Consider the following 10,908-nt stretch of genomic DNA (forward strand, 5'->3'; position numbering starts at 1 on the left):
AGGTTTACTTTCACATCTGCATTCCTGACCCAGTGGGCATCTAAAAATTAGGTCATTATCAAGTTCTCTTCAAATTACTACCCCCAAGGAAATGGGGTAGCAAAATCTACAAACATAAACATGATCACAATAATAAGATGATTGTTGAAGGAGAATCCTAGGGACTAGCATACACAACTCAAATATGCCTTATGGATAGATCGAGTGAGAGTCAAAAATTCTTTGGGAACTTCTCCATATTTGCTCATCTATAGAAAAGAACTAGTATTTCCACTTAATCTTAAGATCTCAATTTTGAAATTCATGAGTGGGTACGCTGAAGATGCTGACAAAGTACAAATCAAATTGATGAATCTTTTAGAGATGGATGAGAAATGAACAGTTGCATTGGAGCACATGGCTAAACATCAAGTTGTTCTCAAAAGATGGTTCAACAAGAGAGTGACAATTAAATCATTCAAGATTTATGACCTTGTTCTACTCTGGGATAAGGTGAAAGAAAAGCTGGGTAGGCATTCCAAGTTTCAACCCTTGTGGATAGGCCCTTATCAAATCGTGAAAATTCTGGGAGAAAACACTTTTAGGCTCAGTTCCTTATTGGGGGAATTTCTTCCCCTGCTCATAAATGAGCAATTTTTAAAGCATTATTTTGAAGCCTAAAAGGCACCAAAAAAATTAGTTTGATTTCATTTCTGCATTTAGTTTAGATTTTTATTTTTACAAGCATGTTTATTTCTGCAAGTGTTTTTGCCTTTAGTCGTGTGTTTTCCTTTCAAAGTTGTGTCAATCCTAGGGGGGGTAAGGTGTACTTGAGATTTTCTCTTGAGATTTGACTAACCACTTTTGGTTTCAATTTCAGGAAGAGGTATTTCTTTGTCAAAACATTTGGATGAGTGTGTGTCTTATACCAACCGAGCAACCAACATTTCTTGTGGAAATAGGGGATTTTCAGTATGGAAATCAGAAGCCTAGACTAACAAGTTCTCAACACTTTGAAAATTTTAAAAAAATTATTATTTTAGGTGATTTTGAATTGGAGTCAAAGATAATGAGGGATGATCCAAACTTCAATTGGTTCAAACAGGAGGGGTCTCCTCGAAAGGTTGCTAAGATCATTGTTTGGCGTGAGAGTTTCTAAAAGTTCTAAAAAGAGGAACGCAAGGTATGTTCACGAGAGATCAATTCAAGAAATGACACTGATGTCCTTGCTACACAGTCTAAGTGTAGTCAGGATACAAAGAGAGAGAGAGAGAGAGAGAGAGAGAGAATGTGGTGTTAAGACTGAAGGATTCTAAAGATCTAAAATGGAAAAAGATACTTTCTCAAAACAAAGTATCTTGTATTCCAAATATTGTTTCATCCAAAGTAACATTCTACATGACATCGAGAAATTATTCAAATGGATAGAAAATTAAAAGAACCTGGCATCCCATCAAGAGCCCTCGAACTGATTCTCTCATCTAGTCAGGCAATTGATCGATGAATAGCCTTCAGAGAGATTTTGAATGAATGAGCCAAGAGGAATGGAAGATCATTTCGAGTTGTTAGAAAACTCTAATAGACAACATCTTGAGGCATCAAAAGGAATGAATATACAATGCACACACTAAGTTTGAAGGTTTTTAATTCTAAGATCTAGTTGATCGTAAAGTCATCTGATACACGTTTGAGATGTTCAAAATTTGGTTGGTGTTTGACACACGTTGGAGGAATGTTTTCTGATGAAGAAATGCCTTGGTCACTTCTTCCTTTTTTTAGGGCTATTTTTTGTGGTGTCCACAACACACACCCCATTCCTCACTAGGAATGGAGACCCCCTACTTTTTTCAACTCCTGGACTCACAGTTCGAGAGTCAGGAGCAAATTGTTAGAGTTAAAAGTGTTAGAGTTGTTAGAAATTGAAAACACAAAAAAATTAGAAAATTAAAAAACAAATACAAAAAAAAAAAAAAAAATTAGGAAAAATTCAAAAAAACAAAAATCTTCTCGCATGCGAGTGCAAGCTGTGCACCCGCACGAGCTACGATCATGAAGGGGTTATAAAACCCCCCTCTACCACCCCCTCTTTAACTCTTCTCATTCACAAAACTTTGGCAATCTAGTGGGAAGGTGAGACTTGCATGCTGCACCCTTTATGCACTGTGATGCCCTTAGCATTCGCAACCGTGCTCCATGTTATACATGTTGCGCCCTTTATGAGCGGCAGAGCCTGATTTACCTCGTGTTGCAGTGCCCTTGGCATCCATGGCTGCACTTCATGTTAGGCGCACTATGCCCTTTGTGAATGGTGGCATCTTATATACTGCGCATACGGCACCCTTGGTATTCGTAGCCATGCTTTATGATATGCACGTTGCGCCCTTTGTGAGCGGCAACACCTTATACCCTGCATGCAATGGTGCCCTTGGCATCCGAGGTTGCGCCTTATGTCACACCACGCGCTGTGCCTTTTGTGAGTAGCAGTGCCTTATACTTTGCGCATGGTGATGCCCTTGGCACCCACGACCTCTCCTTATGCCTTGCACGATGGTGCCTTATTGCGTGCAAAACACTTTGGGTCTTCAAGTTTGTAATGCGCATAGTGCCCGTGGCACTGCCATGAACTGGGTAGCCTTGAAAACCTAGCCGTGCATGCCTCTCAAAAACCCCACATTCATTTTTTACTTTTATTGCTTTTGTTGTTTATTTAATTTAAATTTCAAAAAGAAGTAAAAATTGATAAAATTTTGAAAAAATTAAATTAAATTAAAAATAAAATAAAAAATAAAAAATAAAAAAGGGATAAAGTAAAAAAAATTAAATGCCCAAATGGGGCTTTTTTTTACGCTTATTTCAATTCATAGTTATTGTGTTTGACTAATAAACACTTTCTCACAATGTGCAAGTGATCAAATAGTGTCCACATCCAGAGCAGCACCAAAACCTATAGTCTTCAAATTCCAATGTGTACCTACAAAGTCTAGATTCCATGATGATTATGCAAAGATTAGAGATATTGACCTTGGACACAAAGATCTAGGTAAATTCTTTAGAATTTGCAACAAGCCAATAGAGAGGTCAACCATGATGTTCGCTTTGATCCATTTCAAATTGGTGAATGCAGCATCACATCCTGTGTCGATGCAATCAGCTAAACTAATCATGGCCCTATTACAGTATTTTATTTCTAATGAAAGAGTGGTCAAGAGCATCATAGGGGAAGTGGTATTGGATCTGCGACTCGACAACATTGAGAGGGTCTTCCACCTACCAAGAGTAGACTAGTTCATTCGACTTTCTTATGAAATAGATAAAAGGTGGTATAGGGAGCATCAACAAGAGGCCATTGACATAATACAATCTTCATTTCTTATTGAGAAGCCTCCTCGAGGAAGGATAACAAGAAAAGTGGATATGACCTGAGGATACATGGAGGATATTGGTTATTCCATCATTCTCTTGAGTAGAGTCATGGGTTTATCTGCAGTAGGTTACCTCAGTACTTTCATGGTCAATTTCATTGAGACCATCAGACAGGCAAAGATACCATTGGACTGGGCAACCACACTAACTGAAAACTTGTGTGAGCAACTGAGGATGGTGAAGGATAAGAAGAATTTTTACATGACTTCTTACATGGTATACCTGCTTGCAGCAAGGGCGACAAACTATCCCAGTTTGTACAGAAGAGGCAGTATGCAGGATCCCAATGCCTGGCCATACATAGTCTACCCTTAGCTAGTGAAGAAGAAACCCTTAGCACAAAACAAGGAATACATAATCGTGAATGATGCATTCATCTTTGTGATCATTTGATTCATTGAGGGAGACTATGGGAAGAGGCTATCTGATGAAGCCAAAGCACAAGTCACAGCTCTTAGAGCCTACTTCATCTAGTTCAAAACATTCACCTATCTACATGTAGCTGGTGCATCCATCAATCCTAAGAAGCTCTCGAGATACCCAAGTGACAGGTTGGTACTATTGGAGATCTCTCAGCAAATTGAGTCAGCCTATGAGAAGATAAAGAGGCAACGGAGACCCTGTTGGGCATGGCCATTGGTCATAGGACCATAGTAGGTGAAGAGGAAATAGGATATTTTGTCTTTTGAATAGGAGTGGGAGAACTATCCTCTTGAAGAATACAACTCTCCCTGGCCATATTTTGACAATGTTGGCAAAATGGAGAGTCTGGCAGGAAGAGACTTTCATCATGAGGATGTTGTTGAAGATTACTGGATGACTACCACAAATGACTATGATGTCTGCATTAGGCACTATTATAGGATGACTTTGTATCTAGCAAAAAAGGTTCTCCAGTTGAATATCTTGGATGAGATAAAGCAATAGGATTATAAGGAGTTACTGGAACCCCTATTCAACGTTGATAAAATTGGTGAAAGACCCATTATGAATACTAAGGTTGATAAGGAGGAGGCCAATGATATTAATCATAGAGTGAGGCATGTTATTAGAATGACAAAGGATTGGATCAGAAAACCTTGTCCACTTGATCCAATTCTTAATACTATAATCTTCCATGCACATGCTCACCCAGAAAGAGGTAGAGGAAAGAAAGTAACAATTCCTACCTTTGTAGCTTAGTCTCCTATTAGGCAAAAAATAGTGTACCATCTTGATTGCCTGGTTGGATATTATCACCCTCCTGAAAGGAAGGGAAAAAATAAAAGAAAGAGGACCTCTCCTTAGAGGATTCAGACATAATAGGTGTCTCCCTAGTAGCACGAAAAAAGTCCACAAAGGTCCCAAGATATTGGAGCTACCCAAGTCTAGGATGAACCACAGTTGCCTCTCGTTGTGTCTAGCCAACTAGAAGAGGGAGAGATTCTGCAAGTCTCCATTCCTCCTATGCAAGATGAACCAGCTCTTTCTTCTACCTCCAAGAAACATAAGAAAAGGATTAAGATTCAGATGAAGAAAAGGAAAAGGATCAGTAGAAGATTAGTGCCTAATCCATCTGTCCCCAAAACCATTCTAGAGGGAGATGAAGAAGAAGAAGAAATAGAATCAGAAGAGGAAGAGGAACAAGTGCCCCTATAGGGAAGAACTCAAGTAGCAAGAGCCACATAATTACAAAGAAGAAAGAGTGCCATAGGTACCCCACCATCCACTCAAGTAGAACCTTTAGAGCTCTCTTATTTAGAAGATGAAGTACAATAGTGGGTGGATGAGCAGAATGAAGAAAGCGATGATGTTTTCTCAATGTTAGATTTTGATTTCATGCTCGTAGGTACAAAGTTGATCAGGGATGCCCCTACAAGTGAACCTCAACAAGAAGACTAGACGCAGATGCTGCCAGATACACAAGGTCCTAATCTTACTCCTCCATCTCCACCATGAGTTACAATGGTAGAATAGGGCTCGGTGACTCCTCCACCTTAGAGTTTAGAGGAAGAGCGTGCTCAAAAGGAACCATTATCAAAGGAGAGACTAGAACAAATGGCAACCAATGAGGTGCCAGAAGGACAAGTGGTGGAATATTCTCAACCACTTTCCCAAGACACTGAGGTTCAAGCTATAGGGTCTACTGAGATTGAGGCTATAGAAGAGCCCTCCCAATATGATACCACTCCCAGTAGGAGTGACAAAGGGAAGAAAGTTGTAGAACATACTCCTTCATCATCAAGAACTAGATCCTGAATAGGATGCATCCCTTGATAGATTCGAAAGGAGATAATGAGGAGTACTAAGTGTTAATTCCCTACTTTAGAGGAAGACATTTGTGACATAGAAAAGATCTTGAACAAACCTAAGTCTCCATCACATGAGGCAGTGCCATTGGCATTTGTCACTACCATATGGAACCAGGATTTATTTGCACAAGTGGCTCTCCCTCTTGAAGGCATAGATGCAAAAGGTCTTAGCCTCAAAGATTATGAATTGAAGGATGTTATGTTGGGAATGTCTAGACAGGATTCAACTTGACAAATGATGACTATGGGAGTCAAAGAGGTCCTCAATTACATGGAACAGTAGGAGATTGAACTCCAAGCACTTTGAAGGCAAGTTGAGATCCTAAAGGGATATCTAACCGAGGTCATTGGTCCTCTTGATCCTGAACACCCTGAGCATACTTTGAACATTGTACTTAGAGAAGGGGGAGGTGTACAATTATACCCATTTTTGAGAGCTTGTCAGGAGTGGTGAGAAATTTTTGAGGAGAAAGGTGTCACCATCATCACAGGGAATTTGAAGTTACTGCATGCTATGCAGGAGAATGTGAATAAGATCGTAGAAATTTTGAAGCAGGACTTCAGTATCATGGATGAGGTACATGCCTGGAGTAAGGATTTGCAGACTCTACAAGCCATAAAGGGCCAAAGATATCGTGTTTTGATTGATGTATATACCGAAGAAGAATTAGACATGATTGATGATTGGATAGATAAAATAGCGGATAGCAATAAAATAATGGAGATAGTACATGAGAAGATCCATCTGCTAAAGGACCAAGCCCGAGAGCAAATTTTGGGAGTAGAGAGACACTATAGTGATGCATGCTTGGATATTTTTGAAGATGAGGAACAAGAGAGGTTGTTACCTATAGAGACAGTAGTGGAGAATTTCAAGAAGATTTTTGTGGAGGTTGTTTATGATGAGGACAACTGAAAAGCCTTCTGGACAAAAGAAGCCCTATTAGAGTTAGATACCAAACTCAGAGATTTTGCAAAAAATTGAATTGAGGTGGACAACTACAGACAAAAGGTCAAGGATAAATATGAGGCTTTAGATCTTCTAGATGCGGCAAAGATAACTGAGATGATAGAGAAATTCAAGGGCAAGCATCCAAACATAGCTTTGGGATGAAAAAGAACAAAACCTAGATGCCAGAATTTCAATTTTGACACTCAGTAAAATTTTGAGATTTTTACCCTATCGAGGTCCGCAGCTTTGTAGGTGCACTGGTCTGCAGGTACGCAGCTCTGTAATTTAGAGGTGCACTGATAGTTAACTGCTAGTTCCAAAAATAGCGCTTTCCATGTAACTGAAATGCATTCTGATGGCAGTTTAATTTTGACACACACCTAGTGAGGGACAAACTTCTATTTTTGGCACCTCCAAATGCTCCTACTTTGACTGAAGGCTTCCTCCTACTTTCTCTCTTATGTTTTCTCTATTTTTGACATGTAAAGGGCTCCTGCATCCAATTAATGAATAAAATATGGATGGAGTCCCTCTAAGCACCAGATTAATTGTTAGTCTATATATATTTAGTTTGTTTTATTAGTAAAAAGCATTTTAATGCATGAAGAATATCTCTCACTCTCAACACAAGTTGAGGAGATGATTTCTTATAAATACCCCATTGTAAAATGTAACAAGAGCTACCATTATTATGCAATAAAATTATGCTTTAGGTGCTCACATTTGGAGTGTAGTTATTCTTTCCTAAATGTGTCATTATTTTATGAATTTTATTCATGGGATTGTGATTGAGCCAAAGGTTTATTGCATATTTTGTGGTTGTGAGATCTTTTAGTTCTGGTGTTTGCTATAGATTTATGAATTCTGCTTACATATCTAGCTTGAGAAGAGATCATCAAATTTTTCTTGCATAGCTTTTAATCTCACATGAGCACACTTTTTGTGGCCTTGTGATTTGATGAAAGGTGAAATATCATACAATTGTTAAAGTTTCTCACCAACGATTGCATCAGTGGATTCTAGGAAGCGTTGATCCTATTTTCATTAGTTTTCTACTGATTTCTTCGAAAGTTTAACTCGCAACATGTTGTTTTCTGTAGCTTATGTCCATTTAGGATTTAAATTTCAAGTTATTTCAATTTCACATTATTTTCTTTCAGTTTTTTTATTTTCTTTGCTAACCCCTTGTTAGAATAGGAACTCATTTTAGTTGCACTGTTAGAATTGTATTCATTGAAAAACCATAAAATACAAAAATAATATTATTTTGTGTGTTATTTTGAGACAACGAACAAATTTATTTCATTTTGAGATCATAATAGAACCAACAAAGGCCTCCTCTTGAACAATCACATTTATCTTCAACTGAGCGATTTTGGTACGTTGCAAGACAAATACTGAACCTTGGAGTTGATCCCAAAAGATTAGCTTTTCAAGAGAGGAATTTTGCAATGGATTATTGTCGTTGAGCTCATGTAAAATGACCGCCCAACAAGCACAAGCAAGGATATTAGCAATCTTACCCTATCTAGAAATAGGGGAATTAATAAAATACAAAGAGCTCTTATTCCAATTAATCAATTAACCAAAAGCACGAGAATAAAGATTAAGGGAATTTTTGAGATTCCTCGCCTCCCTAACCTTAGCTTTACCTAAAAAAATAGTATCATCCACAAATTGTTCATGAGAAGAAATAAGAGGATGAGAAGAAGGTCTCAAGCCTTTAATTCCCCCTAAAGAGACCAATTTCCTAATATATCTGCCTAGACAATCAACCATAACAGTGAAGATGATTAATGATAAGGCTCTCCCTATCTCAAACCCCTTGTCGATTTAAAGAAGGTAGAAGAATCCCCATTAACCAAAATAGCAACCATAGTAGTAGAGATCATCTATATAATAAGCTTAACCACATTGAAACTGAAACCAAAAGATAATAAGATCTTATGGGGAAAGGACCATTCTACTCTATTATAGGCTTTAGCAATATCAACTTTCATAATAAACCGTCAATTATTAGAGAGAGATAAAGAATGGATATTCTCATGCACAAAGATGATAGAATTGAGGATTTGTCTACCAGGGATAAAACCATTATGTTGCTCAGATATAAGAGAAGGAAGCATACGCAACAATCTCAAAGTTAGGACTTTAGAAATAATTTTATAAATCTAATTGCAAAGACTGATAGGCCTGAACTAATCTAGGGAATCAACACCCATCTTCTTTGGAATTAGACATAGGAAAGTAGAATTAATTTCCTTCAACATCCTTTTAGCCCCATAGAGCTCTTTAACATCATCACACACATCTTTACCCACCAAATCTATTATTTCTGAAAAAATAGCATAGGAAAACCATCCGACCCTGGTGACTTGTCCCCTCGTAACGAGTCAACAACTTTGTAGGTTTCATCTTCCTTAGGAATAGCACACAACAATCTATTTTGATCTTCAAAAACCAAAAAAGGAATAACATCCAACAACTTAGCCTGATTAGCCAAATCAATTCCAAGATCTGAGGACATCAAAGAAGAAAAAAAGGAAACCATTTCCTCCAAAAAAAAAAATCATTAGTTAACTTAGTTCTTCCTTTATTAAGACTAGAAATTTGAGTTTTCGCTCTATGTTTTAAAGTTGACAAATGAAAAAAAATCGTATTTCTATCACCTTCATCTAGCCAAATAGATCTGGATCTCTACCTCCAATAAATCTCTTCTTTGGTAACAATGTCATGATACTCCACCATCTTCTCATTTTCTTCCATTGCCAAATCCATAGAGTATCCTTCCAGCTATATTCTATCTTGGATAGCTTGCAAATCCTCTTTAATTTTAATTTTTTTATCAAAAATGTTCCCAAAAAAATCTTTTGTTCCAAACTTTAACTTTCTTTTTAACATTTCTAAGTTTAGAAGCCACTCGAAATAGAGTCGTTCCTTCAATATTTATGTTCCACCATTCAGTCAATTGATCCTCAAACTATGGATGGTGCATCCAAATTTTCTCAAATCTAAAAGGAAATTTATTTTTTGTTTTGAACAACCTCTACTCTAAATATCAAAGGAAAATTATCCAAACCTATCTTTTGGATAGCTTTTAGATTACACACAAAATATTTTGTCCAATTTGGTGATGTTAAAACTCTATCCAGGTGAGCTTGGATACAGACATTACCAACCCTTTTTTTACTCCAAGTGAAATCAATCCCAAGAAGATCTAAATCCATTAATTCTTCCTTGTTTATAAAATCCATAAAATCCAACCTTCCATCTAGCTAACTAGCATTTCCACCTTTTTTTTCATGCTCATAAAGTGAAACATTAAAATCCCCCAAAAATATCCATCTACCATAATAGTCATTACTCTTAATGTTAGATAAAGTAGCCCACAACCTTTTCCTAGCATTCTTGATGTTAGGTGCATACACATTCATAATATACCATTCATTGTTCAGGGAAAACCACCATAAAAAATTTATTAGCATTCAACAGTGTACCTAAGAACAAGGACACCTTCCACAATATCATCGTTCCTCCTGAGGCTCCTTCTGAGTTACTAGCCATAATACAATAGTTATTAAAATATTTAAGCTTTTCATCTTTCTCTTTATCTATTTTGGTTTCTTGAAGTACTAAAATATATGATTTGTGCTCTCTAACAAAAATTTGAACAATATCTAACTTATGAATACTATTTAGCCCTCTAATATTCCAACTAATAATATTCATCATAACTTTTTAGGGGTAAAATCCAGAATAGTTGCCTATCTTCCATATGCAATATTCTGTAAACTTTTAATTTCTCTAGTTTTTTTAGACATTTTCCTTCCAAGTTTCTCTAGAGTTCCAACATTCAATTTCAATTTTGGAAAGAAAATTTCCAATTTACTACTTTGAGTCTCAACTCTTTTAGATAAAGTGTTACCTATTTTCTCTATTTATTTTCTTTGACTCTATTTATGTTTGGGTTCTTTCTTATCTGAAATCAGATCCATACCTTTGGATTCAAGTACATTCTCAATGGATATAATCTCTTGACAAAGGGGAGGCAATTGAATCTGAGATTCAACAACTTGAATATTCTCTAATACCAAAATATGACTTCTTTCCTTAAGAATTTTTCCTTCGTCTGTCTCTTCCAATTCTTCTATATCTTCTCATTCTAACTTTTTTTTTGAAAAATAACCATCTGATTCATTGGATCTGCATCCTTTTCTTTTTCCTGGAAACTTGAAGTCTCCTCTACTTCCATCTACATTCCTA

The sequence above is a fragment of the Cupressus sempervirens genome, chromosome 3 (genome assembly GCF_028749045.1).
Source record: "Cupressus sempervirens isolate cs-2001-9-10 chromosome 3, ASM2874904v1, whole genome shotgun sequence".
Taxonomy (NCBI): Eukaryota; Viridiplantae; Streptophyta; class Pinopsida; order Cupressales; family Cupressaceae; genus Cupressus; species Cupressus sempervirens.